At 50.0% G+C, this 22,686-nt stretch overlaps 1 protein-coding gene and 1 long non-coding RNA gene across 17 annotated transcripts in view; one reads left to right on the top strand and one right to left on the bottom strand.

Moving 5' to 3' along the window:
* CAMTA1 (calmodulin binding transcription activator 1) overlaps positions 1–22,686 on the bottom strand; it is a 975,709-nt gene that overhangs the window by 369,671 nt on the left and 583,352 nt on the right. The gene's annotated exons all lie outside the window — the stretch shown is intronic.
* Positions 4,165–14,115, top strand: LOC116812863 (uncharacterized). Of its 2 annotated transcripts, none has more exons than XR_009214839.1 (3): positions 4,165–4,407; positions 11,390–11,534; positions 13,281–14,115. It is a non-coding gene; the product is annotated as an uncharacterized LOC116812863 (long non-coding RNA). The 2 variants fall into 2 exon arrangements; XR_009214840.1 differs by lacking the exon at positions 4,165–4,407 and adding an exon at positions 9,771–9,822.

Below are 22,686 nucleotides of genomic sequence, written 5' to 3'. Positions count from 1 at the left end.
AATACTCTTCAGTCATAAAAAAGAATGAAATCCTGCCGTTTGTAGCAACATGGACGAACCTACCTAGAGGACATTTTGTTAAGTGAAATAAGCCTGGCACAGAAAGACCAATACTGCATGATCTCATCCATATGTGAAATCTTAAGAAGTTGATCTCATAGACATAAAGAGTAGAATAGTGGTTACCAGAACCTGGACAGGGAGGGTGAAGAGGGGTTGGTTAGTGAGTATAAAAAAACAGTTAGATAAAAGGAATAATTTCTAGTGTTTGATAGCATACTAGGGAGACTATGGTTAACAATATTGTATTCTATATTTTGAAATAGCTAAAAGAGAGGATTTTAAATGTTTTTACCTCAAAGAAATGGTATATGTGTGAGGTGCCGAATATGCTAAATACTGTGATTTGATCATTACACAATGTATACATGTGTCAAAACATTGCACTGTATCCCATAAACATGTATAATTATCCTGTGTCAATTAAATGTGAAAGACAAAAAAAAAAAGAAAAAACAAACAAGGCTGGGACAGGAGGATCACTTTAGCCCAGGAGTTGGAGACCAGCCTGGGAACATAGGGAGACCCTATCTCTACAAAAAAAAAGAAAAAATAAATAAATAAATTAGCTGGGTGTGGTGGTGCATGCCTGTGGTCTCAACTACTCGAAAGGCTGAGACTAGAGGATTGCTTGAGCCCAGGAGGTCAAGGCTGCAGTGAGCTGGTGGTCACACAACTGCGCTCTAGCCTGGACAACAGAATAAGACCCTGCCTCAAAAACAAAACAAAACAAAAATGAAAAACAGACCACAGAAATTTGGACACCCCACTCAAGTAAATATACAGATGGCATATAAGCAAGTACGTGAAAAAACATCAGTCATGAGGGAAATGGAAACCAAAATCTTGATGAAATACTATGTACCTATTAGAATAGCTTTAAAAACAACAATACTAAATGCTGGCAAGGATGTGGAGCAACTGACACTTTTTTTTTTTAAGAGATATAGTATCACTCTGTCATCTAGGCTGAATGCAGTGGCGCGATCATAGCTCACTGCAGCTTTGAACTCCTGACCTCAAATGATCCTCTTGCCTCAGCCTCCCAAGTAGCTGGGACTACAGGTGTGCACCAACCACCACACTCAGCTTATTGATTGATTGATTGATTGATTGATCGAGACAGAGTATCTGTCGCCCAGGCTGGAGCTCAGTGGCGCGATCTCGGCTCACTGCAACCTCTGCCTCCCAGGTTCAAGCAATTCTCATGCCTCAGCCTCCCAAGTAGCTGGGACTACAGGTGCCTGCCACCACACCCAGCTAATTTTTTATATTTTTAGTAGATACGGGTTTCGCCATGTTGCCCAGGCTGGTCTCGAACTCCTGAGCTCAGGCAATCCACCCACTTTGGCCTCCCAAAGTGCTAGAATCACAGGCATGAGCCATTGCGCCCAGCCTCCGGCTAATTTTAAAAAAAAATTATAAAGATGGGGATCTCAGCCGGGCGCCGTGGCTCACACCTATAATCCCAGCACTTTGGGAGGCCGAGGCAGGCGCATCACCTGAGGTTGGGAGTTCAGGACCAGCCTGACCAATGTGGAGAAACCCGGACTCTACTAAAAATATAAAATTAGCTGGGTGTGGTGGCACATGCCTGTAATCCCAGCTACTCCTGAGGCTGAGGCAGGAGAATCACTTGAACCCAGGAAGTGGAGGTTGCGGTGAGCTGAGATTGCACCACTGAGCTCCAGCCTGGGTAACAAGAGCAAAACTCTGTCTCAAAAAAAAAAAAAAAAAAAAAGATGGGGGTCTCACCATGTTGAGGTTTGGAGGGTCTCAAACTCCTGGCCTCAAGCAATCCTCTCACCTTGGACTCCCAAAGTGTCAGAATTACAGGCATGAGCCACAGTGCCCAGCCAACTAAAACTTATATATTCCTGATGGGAATGCAAAGTAGTAGTCTCTTTGGAACACAGTTGGGTAGTTTCTCATCAAGTTAAACAGATTTACTATACGACCTGGCAATCTTACCTCTATATATTTTCCCAAGAGAAATAAAAATGTATGATGACACCAAAACCTGTACGCAAATGTTTAGAGTCCTTCACATGTAATGTCAACTGGAAACAGCCCAGACATCCTTCAACAGGTGAATGGTTAAACAAATTGCTGTATATCCACACTGTGGAACACCACTTCCTCATAAAAAGGAAGGAAGTACTGATACATGCAACCACATGGATAAATCTCAGGATCATTATGTCTGGCGAAAGAAGCCAGACTCAAAAGACCACATCTTGTATGATTTCATTTATATGACATTCTGGAAAAGGCAAAGCTATAGGGACTGAAAACAGGCCATCCATTCCCAGAGGCTGAAGTACACGGAGCAGCTTATCTGACAAAGAGGTGCAGGGAGTTTTTGAGCTGATGGAAACCGTCTCCATCTTGATTGTGGTAGTGATCATGGACCAAGCTGATGGAAACCACATATATTTGCCAAAGCTTTCAGAATGGCCACACAAAGTTGGAATTTTACCTTATGTTAATTGTATCTCCAGAACTGCGGGACACCAAGCGCCCCTTAGCCATATGACCTGGGCCAAGTGATTTAATCCATCTGAGCAGCAGCTTCCTAATCTATAAAAAGGGGATGACAATAAAACCCACAGACTTTGAAGAATCAGCTGAAGATGTACACACACACACACACACACACACAAAACTACCCAACACACACACTGTGTAAAGGGATGCATAAAACATCCAGATACAGCCAGTTGTGGTGGCTCATGCCTGTAATCCCAGCACTTTGGGAGGCCGAGGTGGGCAGATCACCTGAGGTCAGGAATTGGAGACTAGCCTGACCAACATGCAGAAACCCCGTCTCTACTAAAAATACAAAATTAGCCCAGCATGGTGGCACATGCTTGTAATCCCAGCTACTCGGGAGGCTGAGGCAGGAGAATTGCTTGAACCTGGCAGGCAGGGGTTGCGGTGAGCCGAGATCACATCATTGCACTGCAGCCTGGGCAACAAGAGCAAAACTCCGTAAAAAAAAAAATCCAGACTCTCAGAGCACTAAAACCTGTCCCCAGTCCCAGGAACCAGCTGGATGCACCACTCAGCCACTCCAACAGAGGCGAGACCTCCTTCTCATGAAAGTGCAGAAATGGCCATCTTGAGAGAAATGGCTAAACAAGTCCAGGCCTCCAGTGCTTGCTGTGGAGTCACACCACCCCGGCACACCTGGCGGGCAGTGCAGAGCATAGGCTCACAATGGCAGCCAGCGAGGGCACCGGGGCTGCAAGCCCTGTAGGAATGCATGTGGGGGAGAGGTGCTCTTTTTCTTTGCAGAGTGGAGCAGATTCATTTGCACCCATGAGGCTTTCTTTGGTACTGAGTGCTTTCTGTAGGGTGGGGCCCCTTCCAGGAACTTTTCACAGCCTGGGTGTCTGAACAGCAACTCTACTGCCATAGGCACTATTAGCAACCCTGTTGTAGACAGGAGGATAGTGAGGCCCAGAGAGGAGAACTCACTTGCAAGGGCTCAGGAGTAGCAAGCAGCGGGGCCAGTCCTGGGCCGTGCACTGGTACTGGCATTGGCAGTGGGATCTACAGGCTCCCTTGGGGACATGTCAGACAAGTAATGGCATCCATCACAAGGGTCCAGATGGAGCTCTGAGGGGAGGCTGGCCTGAGGCCCAGAGCCAAGGCACCCACCTGGAATGAGCCTGAGGACAGCAGGTCCCTGAGCCGTGTCAGATGCTTAGAGGAGGCGGGCACCCTGGGCGGCTTGTGTCACCCTCTTGCTCTGGCCCTGTGAACCCTGAGCTCGCTTTGCTTAAGAGAGGGAGGCTTGGTAGCTCCTAGAGGCCCAGGCCCTGGCTGAATTTCTCCAGGGTCCTCAGAGGGTGGGGAAGTGACTGGGCAGAAGTGCGAAGGAACCAGCCCTGCGCGGTCGCCCGGGCTCTTGGCTCCTGCACCCAGAGCCGTCCCGCAGGGAAGCGGCAGGTAAAGATGAGTCAGTGATTCGGGGCTGCAGGCCAGGCACCAGGCCAGGCTATAAAAGTTATTGTGCAGCATCACAATGGAAGGCGGGGGACACAAATAGCATCCCAGGGAAACCTGTGGCCCTGACTTGGAAAGCAAACCTCTCTGCAGCCACAGGACCCCCAACTGCAGCCTCACAGAGCCTGCCCTGGCCACCCCGGTCTGGGCTAACTGTCCTGCCTTCTCCTCCAAGATTCCCTTGCCTGGGTCCCTCCTCCCTCAGCCTCACCGCACTCATCTGAGGACCCTGTCCTTGGACTCCACCCTTTCCTGTCCAGACCACTGTGAAGGCCTTTAGCCACCTCCTAGAGAAGCAAGATTTTCAGCCCTGGCTTTCCACCCCCACACCCTACAGTAAGTAAGATAAATTACCCACCCACCACCTGCCCCTACTTCTCTCCACGGAGCCTCGTTCAGCCTGTGGCCACTCATGTCTGTTTCTAAGGGAACAGTCAAGGGCAAATCAGCGGAGAAGCTGGCCTGTGCTGGCAGGGGTGCTGCAATGGGCCTGTGCCCCTGCCTTCCTGCACTTCCTGCCAGGGAGCCACTCCATTCTTTTTTGCCATCTCCCAGGCTGGCCACGGGACAGGGTCGTGTTCACACAGTGCTAAGGGGACACGCTGACGTGTGTGACATCAAGAACTCCAGTGCCCACACAGGCCGAGTCTGGGTGGTGAGCTCTAGGGAGACCCAGCAGGGCTGCAGGGGGAGCACCGACCGAGCCCACGGGGGAAAGAGGCTCCTGCCGAGCCCAGAGCCGAGGGACCTGGCCAAGGGGTAGGGTTAGGAGGGATGGAGCTCGGGGCAACAGGCTAGAGAAGAGACAGCTGGGGGTGGGAGGACCTCTCCAGGGTCGTCTCACAGCACCCAGCAGACACGCTCTGTGCTGCTGCAGAGTGACTCTGACAGTCAGAGCCAGGCAGCCGGGGACAGGCACAGAGCCAGACTCCCTTCCTCCTCCCCTTCCCTCTCACTGTGCAGTGCCTACTCAGTGCTGGGAGGCTCTGAACGGCACGGGGATGGAGAGTGTAACAACAGAGTGTTAGGGCCCTGCCCCAGTCTGGCAGGAAGCTCAGTCTGGTGGGGAGACCAGCCCAGGCAGAGACAGCAGTGCATGCATTGGGCACACCCTGGCTCCGGCTGGAGGGCTCAGAGGCCTCAGGGCCTTCCAGCACTGGTCTCCATGTCTGAGCCCCCCATGGGACAGGATGGGAGCTGCCAGCAGAACCAGCAACTCAGTTCCCGGTGACTCCAAGCGGAGATGGGCAGGAGCGCTCCCAGGAGGCGCATCAGCAGTCAGAACCAGGGGCTTAGGCCTCAGGAAGGCAGGCTGCCGGCCAGGCCCCCTGGACTCAGGAGCCCAAGGCCAGGATGTTCACCAGGGCCAAAGAGAGCAACACCAACAGGGCTGGGCTCCAAGGCCGGGCCGCCTCCCCTCCAGCTTCCCAACACCAGTCCTCCCTGAACATTTCCTTCCAGGAAGACGGGCTGTTAACCACGTCCCATCCGATGCACAGGGATGTTTGAAATCAGCAAGGAGTGTGGGTTGGATCCACGTTTCTGTTCATACCAGCCAGGCACATCGGAAGGCTCACGGTCAGAGGACGCTGGGACAAATGCCACAGGAGGTTCCTTTTTGTCTGGCTCACCCAGAAGAGAGGCTCCTCTCCTCCCTTCCCTGCAGCACAACGGCCTGGCTGGCACCCGAGGGCGGCCGGCGTGGGCTGACCTCAGAGGAGCAAGGCGTGTTTGCAGCTCTGCCGCTCACATCCACAGTGGCCATGACAACAGACGCAGCACCATCCATTAAAGCTCTGTGTCATTTCACTTAATTCTCACAATGACCCCCGGAGAAAGGGACTACTATCCCCATTTTCCAGATGAAAAAGGAAATTGGTCCTTAGAGTGATCATCCACCCAAGGCTAGTGACAGGGCTCAGATGAGAACCCAAGGCCCTCCAAGATGTCAAGTCACAAAGAAAGCCCATCTCTGACTTGGCAGGAGAAGGGGGAGGCCACACTGGGAGAGCTGGATGTTGATTCTGAAGGCCTCCCCCAGTAAACTGCTCCAACAACAAAAAGGGGCTTTCTGTACATTATCTGCAAAAAGCCAAGTGAGGGGGAGGGAGGCGAAAGCAATCAAAGCAAAGATCAATTGTGTTGCAGACGACGTGGCAAGAAGACAGATCTCGCTGGAAATTCCTTCTGACTGGACTCTGCCAGGATCAGAGTATTTTTCATTCCAAGATTAAGCAAAATTCTTTCCCTGTCGTAACCTCCTACCCATCTGTGTCCAAACCCCCACTATCATTTTTACACCGTGCACATTTTAAAACCTATTTTGCAGCTTTTTCTCTGTGTGTGTTAGTTGATGCTAACCTGCCTCTAGCTTTAAGAACAGAGAAGCACAAGAGGCCCCAGGAGGCACCTGGGCTGGGGGAGTCTCAGGCTGGGACCCTGGCGGGACAGTGGCTGGGGTCTAGGGCAGCTGGGACCCTGCCTGCTGGCAGGGTCAGCTGCAGCCGTGAAGCTCAGAGACCCCACGGCCTGGCCTGGACAGACACAGAGAACAGATGGGAGAAGAGAATGGGAATTTCTTAATAAGGGATTGGATTTGGGAAGTGAAGGGCGAGCAGAAACTAGGATTGTGAGGTCTCCTGGTTGGGGCAGCTGTGTGGCTAGTGATAGTGCCATGACGGTGGGAGACAGAAGCTAGTCACTGGGTGGTGGAGATGGTGGTGAAGAGGTGTTTGGTGGATGGGAGGAAGCAAGGTAGGGTCCAAGCCTGTTCAATGAGAGGGGTCAACAGCACACACAAGGGAAGGAGCCCAGTCTGGAGGAACGGATTTGTGGGAGAGAAGTCTCCCGTTGGAGGGAATGGGTGAGTTCCACCCAGGGACAGACTATGGAGAGCCCAGGAAGAGAAGGAAGACAAGGGCAGGGTTCCAGGGGCTGCTGACTTTCAGGGCAAGCCAGCAAAGAAGATTGGGAACCAAACAGTTAGGAACGTAAGAGGGACCGGAGATGTAGCATCATGGAAACCATGGCAACAAGAGCCTCCCGGCAGCAGCAGGCAGCAGCACTGAACGTCGCCGGCAGAGACTGCCGTGAGACGGAACCAAAGTCCTCAAATTGGCGACAGGGACTTCTCAGAACAGATTCAGTGGCCAGTATGGGTGTCAGGAGGGGAGGAAGGAGCCAAGTGACCTGGGAAAGTATTTTTTATGCATTTTCCTACTGACTTCTTAGCCTTGGGAAACAGGGGCTGTTGCCACTTGTGTTTTACCAAGGAGCAGGTGGAGGCTGGTGGGGATCAAGTAACTTGCAGCAGGTCACATGCTGGGAAGGGAGGGCTGGGCCTCCAACCCCATCTGCCCATCGTCAAGGTGCACGGCCTTCTTAGGAGGAAGGGAGGCATCGCTGCATAGGAGGCCTTTGCAGATGTTAGTTGGAGAGAGAAGGCCAAGAACATCCACCGTGTGGTGGGAAATGAAATGCTCCACCGAGCAGGCTGAGGGCCCAGCCATGGCTGGAAACCCAGCCCCTTGGCAAGGTTGACACTGCCATTGTCCCACCATCCTTGGCAGGGATGACTGAGTGGCTGCAGCCTCCCAGAGGTCCCAAGTCTCCCAGACACTGCATTTCTCTCTCACCATACAGCTCAGCTGGGTGACGGCGGCTGCTCATGATGAGTCAGGGCATCATGGGGACTCTGCACAGGACGCTAACTGAGCTCTACCTCTTGGGCCTGTGAAGCTGACTACAAACCGTGTCTTTAGCACAAATGTGGCCAGTTCAGTACAAACTTGTCCCAGATGGAAAGACGGGCTCAAAACGCAACCTTTCTGACAACAGATGGCCTTCCAGCGGGCTGGGGCTGTGCACATGTGTCTCTGCCTGACAATGGTCCCTGTGAAGCCAGACTTCCTTGGGGGGGGCCAATGCCTTTCATCCTCAGGGGGAGCGGAGGAGCCTGGAGGAGCCAGGGTGGGCTTCTGCAGCACCCTTAGCATGAGGGAGGCACGAGCAACACCTAGGCACCCAGAGACCCTCACAGCACAGAAGGAGGGAGTGAGTGAGGCTCCTGCATGTGGAATGAAGCTCAGAACCGCACTGGACACAGCCGAATGGCCAGTGAGGGCCTGGGACTTCAATCAGACCATCAGAGGCGCCCAGTGCTGGGAGGCCAAATGTGGAAGAGAGTGGCTAGCAGTGGGTGGTGAGAGCTGAGCTTTGGGAGAAAGTGCTGGGGAGAGGGCACCCCAGAATCACTTTGGAAAGCAGGGAGCATCGTGCTGGGTGGAGCATGCTGTAGAGATGTCTCCAACAGGCCTCAGGGCTGGCCTGGCTTCTGCAGCCTCATTTTTTCCTGGTGTTTGCTGCTCTCCGGGCAGCACTCTTTCCCCTAGGCTCTCCCTGGTAGTGAGGAGTGGCCTCTAAGAGCCCTTCCCTGGCCTGTCTGGCTCCCCTCACTTCAAACACTGGCCCGCGAGCCCAGTACTTGCACATTTGGAAATGTAAGTGCCCAGAACAAACCTGCAGAGACGCTATTCAAACAGCAAGGCCGAAATCAACAGATTCAAGTTGAAACATAAAACGCCAAAAGCAAATGTCTAAGCAGCTTTATTTGTTCTGGAAATATTGCTGCAGTGGTTTGGCTGGCAAAATCAAGTGTCCTGTTAATAGTGAACAGGCTCCTGGCTAACACGGTGAAACCTCGTCTCTACTAAAAATACAAAAAATTAGCCGGGAGTGGTGGCATGTGCCTGTAGTCCCTGCTACTCAGGAGGCTGAGGCAGGAGAATCGCTTGAACCTGGGAGGCGGAGGTTGCAGTGAGCCGAGATGGCGCCACTGCACTCTAGCCTGGGCGACAGAGCGAGACTCTGTCTCAAAAAAAAAAAAAAAAAAAAAAAAACTAGTGAACAGGCAAGCAGGATGGGCATGGGGCAATAGGAGGGCTGTTCTGCTGAAGCTGGGTGGTCCAACTTCCAGCTGGTACAGTACTGCCTCCCGCAGAGATGTCCTATCCTGGGAGCTCACACAGGAAAGGAGAGGCTGTGAGTCCTGGGCCCATCCCCACCCTCGCCTGGCTGAACCATCCCTGGGCAGTGGCACTGATGGGTACAGGGAGGCAGAGGCTTCAGTGGCCCAAGAGGTAGTCACACATGTCCCCGGAGTCTTTCCACTCCTTGCCAACCCAGGGTCCTTGCCAGGAGCTCATCTCCAAAGCCGCAGCTCTGCCCCTCCTAATTAGCAACCACACGCACACCCAGTCACATGCTGAAGTGATTTACAGAATTTTATGGTCTGTGATTTAGCACACCTAGACTTGACTATCTCTATTCTAATTAAATTAACAAAAAATTAAGAGTGACAAAATGGCAAAGATTGATTTATCTAATGCGTGCCCTTGCTGCTTTGATAGGTACAAACTTCTTTTAATTTTGAGTAACACAAAGGGAAATATCAAGCATTTGATCTACTTGTTCACCAAAAAATTAGCCATGGATTCACAAAAGGCTCTCCAAGGCCCACACATTGACTCATATCAATCATCACACACATTATAGGGCCCACAGGGCAGTGGACATGAAGAAGCTACCCAGGCACGCGGGATTAGTGTCCAGGTGATGTCTGCAGCCTTACAGGGCCCTGGCCAGCTTGCTCTCCTTTCCTGCACCAGGCCAGCTGCCCCGGAAAGTTGGACTGGAACCAAGCCACTGAGCCACTGTGAAGCTGCGGCCACTTTCAAACCTCTGGCAGAAGCAGTAAGTACAAATTGTGCTGCAGGTGGTGCTTTCAGAATGGAGCCAACAGCCATCTTTCGCTCCATTCCCCCTTTTCCCACATCCCTGGCACAGAAGCCTTCCCATGGTGTTTCCTGCAAGAGAAGCCACAGCTTTCCCTGCCACCTTTTCTTTCCCAGGGTGGATCTAGCATTGGGAGTTGAAGCAGGGCGTGGCAGCCCAGTCCCGCCCTGTGTTTCAGTGGGGAGGGAGTTCCATGCCCTTCTTTGCTCCATTACGTGTATGGGGCTCTGTGGTCACCTTTGGACTTTGCTCCCACTATACTGGAAAAATGGGGGCAGATTCTCTGTTCTTTTCTGCATACCCGCACCGAGGGTGTCATTGGCACATGGTGGGGACTCAAGAATCCTCCACGATCATCATCCTCATCACCCTCATCCTCCTTATCAAAATTATCATCATCACCATCATCCTCATCCTCCTCCTCCTCATCATCATTCTTATCATCTTCAACAACATCAGCAGCACCAGCACCACCACCACCATCACCATCATCTTGTTCGACAGCATCAACAGTAGCAGCAGCGCCATCATCACGACCATGATCACCACCATCATCTCACCACCATCATCCTGAGCTAGCATGTACAAGGAGCTCACTCTGTGCCATATGTTGCTCTAAGTGCGTTATATGTAGTAACGCATTTTAATGCTCTCAACAACCCTATGAAGTAGATACCCTATGCCCATTTTTATAGATGAGAAGACTGAGGCACATAGAAGTTAGCCTAATTTGTCCAAGGTTAGTTACTAGGCAGACAGGACCAGGGTTTTAACCGGTTTGAATCTAACTGGCACCGGAGTCTGTATTCCAGATTGCTCTACTACACATGTTAGATGAGTGAGAAGGAGTAAATGAATAATTAGGCATCTGAGTAAGTGCATGGAGAAATGTTCAGTGGGTGTCAAGGAGCCTTAGGGAATATAAAATGCTTTTCTCACTATTTATATTTGGCAACAACGTCCGTCCTGGCCCTCTTTCTTCCTTTTCTGTGGCAAAGATCTTAGTGTGTTGATGACGTAGGAAGCCCTGCAGGGTTAGGACCCACAGTCTCCACGTGGTCTCAGTGTACAACTTCCAGGCAAGCACGCCCTTGATTTTTATGATCATGTGATTATCTTACTTCTTCCCACATAGAACGCTAAGCTCCACACAAGCATGGAGATGGTCTGGTTTTGTTCATCATTATATTCCCAGTGTTTAGCACAGTGCCTGGTACATACTAGTTGCTCAGTAAATAGATACTGGTTGTATAAATAAACGAATTCATTGGCAAAAGGAAAGCATTTTCTCAAAATTTCTTAGACTCAACCTTTGAGGCTATAGGAATATCTATCTATCTATCTATCTATCTATCTATCTATCTATCTATCTATCATCTATCTATCTATCTATCTATCTATCTATCTATCTATCTATCTATCATCTAGGAAGCAAGTATCTAGGCTAAGAAATCACTGCAACAAAGAGGCATGTACTTAATGTTTTATGTCAAATATTGTTGTCCTTTTATTCTTTTGCCTGCAGGAGGGCTCATCAATATATGGAGAAATGAAAGAGCACTGCATTTCACACTGGAGGGATCTGGGTTTGAGTCCTTGGGCCAGCCTTGCTACAGTGGGGGCAAGAACACCGATCACACTGGCTTATTATGGAATTCAAATGTGGCACAGTATGTAAACTATGAAGTGTAGAATACATTAATTGGCTTGCCAATTCCCCATAGCTAGTACTAGAGGCTGGCCTCAGATGGAAGAACCAGGGCCTGTCCTGGGGAATGATGGCAACACCTTCCATCCTTCTGGCCCATGTTTACATCTGGTACTACACTAAGCATCACAGAGCAATTAGCACACATCCTCTCCAAGTACCAGATTTACCTGATTTCATAGATAAGGAAATGATATCCAGAAGACATATCCCAATTCACCAAAGGAAAACAACTAACTTTGCATCTAACTCTATGGCAGAGATAGCTATCTGTTTCCCTTTGCCCAGCTTTCTCTTCCTTAAGCATTAGAATTCCCAAATTTAGCTGGGCATGTGGACCCTCAGAGTGAAGCCTACATTTCCTACCCTCCTCTGTAGTTAGATGTGACTGCAATTGCATTCTGGCCAGTAGGATACAGGCAAAAGCATTATTCTTCTCTCCTTTCCTGCTGGCTGGAATGCAGGCACTATGGCTTGAACTCAAGCAGCTATTTTGTGCCATGAGGTAAAGGCTATATATTGAGGACAGTGGTACTGCATTATAGGAGGCTGGGACTCTAATGAGCAACCAGTTGCCCAGCCAGTTCTCAACCCTCTAACCAATCGTTTCCCAGGTAGAAAAATCAAACCGTCTTATTTAAGTCACTGCTATTACAATGTTTTTGGTCACTTGCAGTTGAACCTCTTAATACAGCCTGTCTGACTCCAGAGCACATTTTCCTAACCACTTTCTTTAGAAAGAAAGCAGCTTATCTTTGCCATCCTTGCATGACCTTAGGGCATTATGATAAAGCCCTTGGCACAGAGTCTGGCTCAGAGTGAGTGCTCAAGAAATTCCAACTAGCCACTGCTCTCATTGTCCTGTGGCCACTGCTGCTGCTGTTCACAAGCATGTGCCACCCTGACAGCTTTGCTTAGCAATCCAGAATGATCAGATCAGCTGGGTGGACCAGGCAAGGTAGTTTTCATAGAGCCCAAAGTGCCTAACCCTGCCTGGCATCAGAAGGGAGGACTGTTTGTTATCTTGGCTCCAGAAAGACTCTTCAAACTATTTCTACCAATGCTGTATTTATGCCAGAGTCTTACTAAGACCCGATGGAACTAGGCCCTAAAGAGGAAGAGTGGCCAGAAGTGGTGAAATCTGATCCAACTGGGCAATCTTCTTTTCTTTTTTCTTTTCTTTTCTTTTTTTTTTTTTTTGGAGACAGAGTTTCACTCTTGTTGCCCAGGCTGCAGTGTAATGGCATGATCTCAGCTCACCACAACCGCCATCTCCCAGGTTCAAGTGATTCTCCTGCCTCAGCCTCCAGAGTAGCTGGGATTACAGGCATGTGCCACCATGCCCGGCTAATTTCGTATTTTTAGTAGAGACGGGGTTTCTCCATGTTGCTCAGGCTGGTCTCAAACTCCTGACCTCAGGTGATTCACCTGCCTCAGCCTCCCAAAGTGCTGGGATTACAGGCGTGAGCCACTGGACCCGGCCTTAACTGGGCAACCTTCCTTGGGATACCAGAGCAGAGGGACATGCTGGGCAAATGGACACTTTCTGAGCCTACAGGAAAACTAACCCCATGGGCTCCTGGGAAATCCTCTTTGAGGAGCCAGATTTGCATATAAATAATAGGTATGTCAAAACATATGATGTCTGGATTTGGTATTCATCCTAAGAGTTGAATGCACAATTTGTAATAATTTCCTCAAATTCTAGCAATGTTCCTGCAACCGTGTCTTCAGCACTGGCATTGGGCGATTAATTAAATTGCCATTATCCTCCACGAAGTGATGACTACTGATTAGGAACAACCCTTTTTCTCCACCGCTCACTCGGCAGTCCTGTTTCTGCCTGGCCGCAGCCTCAAGTCTCTGCTCCAAGGCGCAAGGCAGACGCACGCAGACAGGCTTTGTCAGTTCGCTGATATGTGCTGTTTGGAAAATGAGAACACAAGGAAAGCTGTCCTTAGGAGGAAGAGGCAAGAAGAGGCATCAGGAGGCCAAGAGATCAAAGCGAGGTGTCAGAAACAAAGACAGTGAAGGAGTTCAGTCCTCTTTTAATGCCGCCTGCCAGTTCAGACGGCCACTGCCCTTGCCTTCTAGGGAATTCTGCTGCTTAAGAGGCTCAGACAAGCCCCAGAATGCCCCGATGAGGACACAACAGGAAGACAATCCATAGACAGAGAAAGTGCTTTGTTTTACGGTTTCCTGGGCACTGACACCAGCAGCCTTTTCTGCCAGTGGTTCAAAATATGAGACACTGGTGTTTTTTCCTGGCTCCCTGAATTTAAATTACATCACCAAGGAAGAAACTTCCTGAAGGAAATGAATCTCTGCAGATAACGATCCCTCACAATGGATTTCAAATTGTAATAAAAATATAACTTGAATGTTAAAGGTGAACTTCAATTAAGGATTCTATCACATATTTTGCTCCAGACCACAATAAAAAAACTTATTTCACTGCCAACAGCAAGTCTCCTGCGACATCTCTTTGAAAACCAACTATTTTTGAAAGCTAAGTTAGAAAAACACATGTGCTCTAGGGTATAAAGAAAGCAGCATTGTGTATAAAATGTAATACTGAGAGGTAGATCTTAGTATATTGACATTATAAAAACCGGGTAGCAATGGGAAATAATATTTCTACAAAGGTGCCAAACATAAATGCCAGACCTGCAGGCAAATTTATAGACTCTGTCGTGCACGGTGGCATTTCACCATCAGGTGCTCAAGAAAGCCAGGGAGGAGGGTGCCTGCAGGTGCCACCCTGAGGCGCACAGGCCACTGTCAGGCCACCCAGGCAACTCAGAGACATAGTGGGGATGGGGATGGGGATGGGGGTGCCTTAAGGAGCCTGTGCAAGATATGAGCTAAGGAAAAGCTGGAATAAAGTCCCTCCCAGGAAGCCTGGGCCCCTGGGTCCCCACTTTGAATGCACCTGCTGAGCCCACAGGCCTCATCCCCCACCAGCCCCATAGTTTAGTGTGGCCTCTGACTCGGTCTCCGATTTTTTTTTTTAATTGAAGTAAAATTCACATAGCATAAAATTCACCATTTTAAAGTGTACAGGTCTGTGGATTTTAGGATGTTCTGAGCTGTGTAACCATCACCACTATCTAGTTCTAAAACATTTCATCACCCTGAAAGAAAACCCCATTCTCCTGAAGCAGACTCTCCCCACTCCTCCCTGCCCCCGGCCCCAGGCAACCACCCACCCGTTTTCTGTGTGTGTGGATTTGCCTGGACGTTCACATAAATGAAACACACCATGTGCGGCCTGCTGCGACTGATTTCTTTCACTCAGCAAAACATCCTCAGGTGCATCCTGGTGGTAGTGTGGATTCATACTTCATTCCTGTTTATGGGTGAATATTATTCCATCGTATGGATAGATCACATTTTGTTTATTCCTCTGTGGAGGGACTTTCGGGTCGCTTCTTGCTTTTGGCTGTAACACGGCTTCCTCCCTCTCTCTGAAGCTAGGATCTCTCTGGCAGAGCACACAGTTAGTTACATACAAGGCCGTCAGGCTTCTTTGGCTGAATGGCTACAGGAATAGCAGGTGCTACAGTGCATAGATCAACTGCCCTCCAGCACTTATGTAAAGTTCACTAGAACTGGGAGAATTTCCTCTAACACCAGCTCCCAGGACAGACTCCCATGTGTCTGAGCGAGGGGTTTGCAAACTTGTTCTGTAAAAGGCCTTTTCTGTACATCTTTTTGGCTTTCTAGGCAATACAGTCTCTATGGCGCCTTCTTGATTCCACCAGAGTCTTGGAAAAGCCATACAATATGTAAACAAATGCGCATGGAGGTGTTCCAATAAAACTTTATTTTTTTAATTATTATTTTTTTGAGACAGGCTCTCACTCTGTCACCCAGACTGGAGTGCAGTGGTACAGTCTCAGCTCATTGCAACCTCTGCCTCCCGGGTTCAAGCAATTCCCTTGCCTCAGCCTCCCCTGTAGCTGGGATTACAGGTGCACACCACTACCACTCAGCTAATTTTTGTATTTTTAGTAGAGACAGCGTTTCACCACGTTGGCCAGGCTGGTCTCGAACTCCTGACCGCAAATGATCACCTGCCTCGGCCTCCTCAAAAATCTTTATTTTTTAAAAGCAGATGGTGGACTGGATTTGGTCCATGGGCCATAGTTTGTCAATCCTTAGTCTAAATGAATTGTATCCACTAGCTGCAGTGATTGGTTCAGGAGGTCAGAGGACCTAAACAGATGCAGAGCGAAACCTGGGACTTTTTACTTAATGGTTGGGAAAAGAGAGGTTCTCTCTTCTTTAAGACAGTGGAGAATATCTGCGGGGCCTGAGAGGACTACAGTCATTTTACTAACACAGGGAAGCCGGCCTGAGAGTAGAGAACTGTAAGGAGGAGGGAGGCTTTGAGAGAATCGCAGGAGAACAGGGCCAGACTCTCGGTTGAGCCATGTCAGAGGTTCCCCTCTACACCTGGCCTTTTCGCTGCTGCTCTTACACATTTATTACTTGTCTGTCTCCCCATGGTGAGGATGGTGTTGATTGCTGCTGTATTCCCAGTGCCTTGCGCTTTTTAAGTCCCTAGTAAATGCTTGAATGAATGAACTCTGGGAGGCGGTCAGGTCTTTCCTGGGGTAGAGAGGTAAAGGGGGGCCCCTCAGCCCTCAGTCAGGCGAGTGCACCCTATGTGCTGGGACTAGGGTGGGCAGACTAGATTTGGTCTAAATTAATTGTATTAATTAAATTAATGTAGAGTGGAGCTTGAGTGCCATCTTGCCTGGGCAGAGCACTTTTCAGAATGGACATGCAGCAGGGGTCCAGCACTTCCAGACAGATCCGAATCTGTGATCCGGTCTGTGATCTCATCCATTAGAGCCTTTGGACACAGGCTGAGGACAGACTAGCTCCCAGGGAGAAGCCCATCTGAGAGGTCATTTTGCTCACATAGGCAAGGGCTGGGGACAAACGGTAACCAATCCTGGGCAGACAGTACCATTGGCTTCCATCTCCAGGGCAAAAGAGACACCAGTGCTGAGACAGGAGAAGATGTCGGACAGAGCCAGGTTCAAGTCCTAGCTCCACCATCCTCCACGTTCACAACCTGGGGCTACAATTTTGATCTCTTCCAGTCTCTAGTATGAAATGGGTGTGATGACACTTACCTCTTAGGAGGGCGGTATCATCCAGGAATAGAGGGAGGACAATGAAGCCCAGCTAATACTGACCCCTTCTGCTGCATGAGCTCACTGGCATGGAATGTCCTCACTGCTGGACTCGCTAAATTAGGCACTGCTTATGCCCTGTCTCCATAGATGCTCCAGGGAATTGGGCCAGGGTCTCCAGGATGACAGCACACCTTGGCTCACGCTTATGTGTGGTGGCAGGTACACTCTCCTTGTGAGCCCCCTGGAGCTAACTAGCTTCCTTTTTGCAGCTGAGGACTCAATGCAATGCAGAGTTTCCATTTAGATGCTCCCCGAGCAAGCAGGCAGATGCCAAGGACCAGAGCAGGGCCACGTGCTGGCCAGTTATGCCCAGGCCCATCGAGTTGGTAGAGACAGTGAAAATAAATACATTCATAACCAAATAAATAAATGAAGAGCTGTTTTCTTACTATTCATACTTCTGCACTTTGAAACATTTCTAGATGGAGGTGGCCAGGATGCTATAAATAAACAAGACCCAAGGGAGCCCTTAGGTGACCTTGAAATATTTATTTGGCCTCCCTATTAGTGTTTTAAAAGCTGAGGACTCAGGGGCTCTTAGTCCGAGGGAAGTGAGCTGGTGAGGCAGCTGGGAGACCCCTTGGTAGGCCGGCTCCCTGATGGGAAGGGCCCTACCTGGGAAGAGCAGAGTGGCCCTTGCCCTAGTCCGCTGCCTCCTGTCCTACAGGTTACCTCTCCCTGCCCCCTTCTCTCCGCCCTGTCTTTGTTGACAAACTTTGTGACTTACAGGAAGCTGGCTCTATAAAGCTTTAATATTTGCATTAATTAATGGAAAGGCCTTTATGGTAGGAAATATCCGATTATCAAATTCACAAACAAACCTGAGTCTAACATCTTTTGCCTGGAATCGAGGCCCCAGTATTTACTGCCATCCTCCAGCCTGGGTAACCATGGGGATACAGGTCCCCTAATCAATGGTGCCAGCCTGCACAGGGGAAGGCCCAGCCTGTTGCTGCTCCAGACGGGAAGATGGGTTTTGATGGCTGAACACCTCGACTCCCTTGCCTGTCCCCATGAGTATTGGTCCCAGGGCTGGCATTTTTTCCTTTCTTTGCCAACACACCATGTGCGTCCGCCTCAGTCCCCCAGTGGCAACCAGGTGAGTGCATAAGGCCAGTTGCCATAGCAACAATTACTCTTTGAAACAGGATTTTGTTCCTACCTGGTGAGGTTATTCAAGGGCCCCACAGGAGTCTCTAGGGTGTGGCCGATGGTGATTTTGGGTCGGGGACTGGGTTAGGTAATCCTTGTTAGTTGGTTGGAAGCTGAGGACGACGGCCCTGCATGCACTGGCATCCTCTCTAAAATGTGCTCCATGGTGCCCTATCTCCCAGAAGCTCATCTCGACTCCTAATGCCCCAACACAAAGGACCCAGCCACAGATTCATTCATCCTCTGCTTCTAGAACCTTCTAGGAAAAAGTAGCTCTACCAAGGAGCCCTGCAAGCACCCTGCAGACAACCCCAGGGGGTGCAGGGAAAAAAGGAAATAGTGTTTCATCTCTGGGTCTGACCTGGCTGGGCTGGCGGCTATCTGCTGGTTATCGCATCCACCAGGTTAGCCCAGGGCTACTTTAACGGGACTCAGCCCCATTGCTCTACCAGGGTGCAGCTGTTGAAAGTGAGAAGTCTTGTAGGGTGAAGGCTATATGGGCAGCTCTAGATGGTTGTTTTGGCTTCAGATCCTGGTCCTGCTGCCGACTAGCTCTGTGACCAGAAGCCACGTGTCTCATCTCTGAGCTTCATTCCCTTGCAACGTGGGGGTAATAACAGCATAAATAGAGATAGTGGCCTAGAGGCTGGTAAGAAGCCCAGAGAGTTCCTTGAGCCCTCACTTCCATGCACACAACTCTCCAGTGTACTGGTGTCTGGTGAGCGTGCATGCCCATTGCTCAGGGGTGCCGCATGCCTTCTTCCTTATATTTGGCTCCTTGTAAAGGTAAGGCTAGACGCCATCCACCAATAGGTGTGGCATCTCTAGAGCCATTAATCTGTTCCAAGGAATGCTAGAAATCTCCAACCTTCTTCCCTTCCACCCAGGCAAGGCTGCAATGGAGCAAACTGCTAGGCAGAATTTTTTGCCATTGTTGGCGGCCCCTCCTCCTCTCCCCATGCCTGCGTCCTCTGCTAAGCAGCGGGCTGGGCTCTTTTCTCGTTTGCCCTAGGATTGCAACAATTCCCTTTTGTGTTGAATGTGAAAGTTCTTCCATTTCCAGTTTGAAGCTATTACTCTTATTTTCCCTCTCTCAGCAGTCTGTGAATTTTCTAATATGGAGAAAACAAGAGCAGGCACGCAAACATGCTCACAACTTTGCCCATCCCTGAGTTGTGGTATTGAATAAGGGCTCTATTCGAATTTCACCTCCATGCAGAAAGGAGTGTTTGGGACCAGGCACACTGTCTGTGCTGAGACGGGCAGTTTTCCATCAGGGGCCCGGCTGCTTCCTGGGCAATTTGTCAATGAAGTGTACTAACTCTGGACTTCCACCGCAGGCTGCGGTTGCCAGTGGGGTGGGGAGGCAGGCTCTGGGGCCTTCTCCCTGTGCAGGAGCCACCAGTCAGGACCCTTCTTGCTCTTCCTGACTTTGCCAGGCTCAGAGCAGCCGATCGTTCCTGTTCATCCCATCCATGGGAGCATTCTTTATTACCCAAGGAAACTGAGGATGTCCAATAGTGAGGGAGGAATAAATCATTGTTCTCAGCTAAATGGAGTAGTGCAGATCTGCTGAAAATGCTGCCTTTTATCAACAGTGCAAATAATGAAGATTCCATGCGCTGAGAACAATGAAATGAGCCACTGCACTATTGATGGGGTATTTGTACAACTCTGTGAGTTATGTTTCAAAACCAGGGTCTATTAAAGATGCAGAACCCTTTTCAGAAAAAAAAAAAGACTAATATTGCTCTCCAAATAATTTATAAGTTTCCCCACAAGGCAAAAAAGCAAAGTTGTCTGGAAGCAGGTGATCATTGTCTTGGGTTTCCCGTTGTCTCTTGGCTCCTCTGCTCTGTGGGACTCAGACTGAGACTGAGTGCAACCTTCCCCCACTGCAATGCGGAGGTCTCATAGCCACCACCCTACAAGGCTTCCCCCTGAGTAGGGGAGAGGCGGTGGACTGAGGTGGAGCACTCTCACCCACCTGCGCACAGTGCCTAGGCCCACATCTCACTTCATTCAATCGCAGCCAACTCGGGGCTCCCTGGGGGCTGGGAGAACTGAAATCCACAGAGAATCAAATCCTGGGCTTTAGCAAAACCTTTGCCTATGCTGGAGCTTTGGCAGCCCCAGCGACATTTGGCAAAGTCTGGAGACTTGCTTAGCAGTCACAACTGGCAGAGACGGGGTGCTACTGGGTAGAAATACTCCAGGAGGTGGAGGCCAAGGATGCTGCTGTACGTCCTACAATGCACAGGACAGCTCCCCACAACCAAAATGACCCAGTGCCATGGCTGATAGAGCCAAGATTGACAGACTCTGCACTAGAGTCACCATTTCATTTCTTCCCCTGCTTCTCATGCCTCCTGCAGGCTAAGTGTGGGGGTGGGGGGAGCTGGCAAGAACCTGTGGAGCTTCCACAGTGACACCAGGTTGGTGACAGAGCTCTGAGTAAAGGCACTGTGGAAGCACCACTCGGTTGGCCCAGGGCCACTTCAATGGGGCCTGGCCCCTTTGCTCCACCAGGGTGCAGCCATTGAAAGCGAGAAGCCTTGTAGGGTGGTGGCTGTAGATGCATCCAGGCGGCTCTAGATGGCTGTTTTGGGTTCAGATCCTGGTCCTGTTGCCGACTAGCTCTGCAACCGGAAGCCACGTGTCTCATCTCTCTGTGCATCATTTCTGTGCAACGTGCTAGTAAGAGCACATGGGGCTCCAAGGCTGCTGTGGGTATCAAATTAGCTCCTACACACAAAGCACTCATGGCAGCACTGGCACAGGGCTCCGTCACTGTGGCGATTGTAATTATTAACACTGATGGTGATGAAGTTGATTGAGAAACACAGAGACGTGTTCACGGGCAAGGCTAAGTAATAACGCGAGATGCCCAATCACGGGCCCACTATGTCGGCAGCTGCTCAGTGATCAGCCTGTAACAGATCCGGCCCAGGAAAGACATGGCAGCTCGACTAGACGGTGGGGTAGGATGTGGATACTTTTGAGCTTTTGAAAAAGAAACTGCATGCTAGTTTAACTAAACAACAAAAAACTAAACACATACAGCAAGGATACTCACAAAAATATCACCAACATTTTCAGTCTTACCTAGATTTGTGCTTATCAGCATCAAGCAGGTCTATGCTGTCCCCTAAGGGACCTGCAGTGGCCTCACCCATATTGTACGAAGGAGAGCAGCTTCTGAAGGGCAAGAATGGGCTCTGGCGGTGGCTGGAGATGAAGGGAGGTTGGTGAGGGACTTAGGATAGAAGGACGGCCAAGCCTGGCAGCCTCAGCCCAGGAAGACCTGGTTGTTCTTGACACTGTGAGCCCAAGCCACACTACTGGCATAGAAGCTTCAGGGAGAGGTCAGAGCCTGGGTGGGGCAGGGGTGCAGCAATAAAGAAGAGAGGTGGACGCTCAGCCCAGGACTTCCCCAGGCTGGGTCTGGACTCCAGGAGAGTTTTGCTCCATCTCGGCCACTGGCCAGTTGTGTGATCTGAGATGATGCAGAACCTTCCTAGATCTCAGATGCCATCAGATGCCCAGAGGGCCACCCTCTACTTCCTAGTCATGGTAACCAAAAATGTCCCTGGAGTGGGAGGACAAAATCATCCCCAGTGGAGAACCACCGAATTAGAAGATCTCCAGGATTTCTTCAGGCCTAAACTGAAGATCATGGAAACGGGTTCATCTGTCAAATGAATGTCAGGGATGTGGGCAGATTTCTGCAGGCAGCTGCTGCACCACCCACAGAGGCTGGGCCATTCCTGAGAACTCTCACACTGTGTTGAGCCACAGAGACTCCTGAACACCTTTGATGGGGACGGCCAAGAAACTCTGAAAGACAGACAGGGCGATCAAAAACATGGAGTGTGGCTGGTCATGGTGGCTCACGCCTGTAATCCCAGCACTTTGGGAGGCTGAGGCGGGCAGATCACCTGAGGTCAGGAGTTTGAGATCAGCCTGGCCAACATGATGAAACGCCATCTCTACTAAAAATACAAAAAAAATTAGCTGGGCATGGTGGCGGGCGCCTGTAATCCCAGCTACTCGGGAGGCTGAGGCAAGATAATCACTTGAACCCAGGAGGTGGAGGTTGCAGTGAGCCGAGATCACGCCACGACACTCCAGCCTGGGTGACAAAGCAGGACTCCATCTCATAACAAACAAACAAACAAAACCCAGAGTGTTAGAAAGTGCCATATCCAGGCCGGGCGCGATGGCTCATACCTATAATCCCAGCACTTTGGGAGGCCGGGGCAGGCGGATCACGAGGTCAGGAGATTGAGACCATCCTGGCTAACACGGTAAAACCCCGTCTCTACTAAAAATACAAAAAATTAGCCGGGCGTAGTAGTGGGCACCTGTAATCCCAGCTACTCGGGAGGCTGAGGCAAGAGAATGGTGTGAACCTGGGAGGCGGAGCTTGCAGTGAGCCGAGATTGCACCACTGCACTCCAGCCTGGGCAACAGAGCGAGATCCGTCTCAAAAAAAAAAAAAAGTGTCATATCCCAGGACTCAGGGCAATAATGGCGGGCTCTGAAAAATCATGTTCGGTGGGAAGGACAAGGGGGATACAGACATGTGACAGTCAGAATGCATTTTTAATGAAATGTAAGAAGGGAAAATTTGCCTTATTTCTCAATTGATATATCCATTTATGTGGCATGTGATTTTAAATATATCTGAGTAAATGCATTCAAAAACAGCAAGAAACCCAAGAACGCCGACTATCAAAACCCCTCCCAACC

The sequence above is a fragment of the Hylobates moloch genome, unplaced genomic scaffold (genome assembly GCF_009828535.3).
Source record: "Hylobates moloch isolate HMO894 unplaced genomic scaffold, HMol_V3 SCAFFOLD_9, whole genome shotgun sequence".
Classification (NCBI taxonomy): Eukaryota; Metazoa; Chordata; class Mammalia; order Primates; family Hylobatidae; genus Hylobates; species Hylobates moloch.
This window is presented reverse-complemented; position numbering and strand designations above follow the sequence as displayed.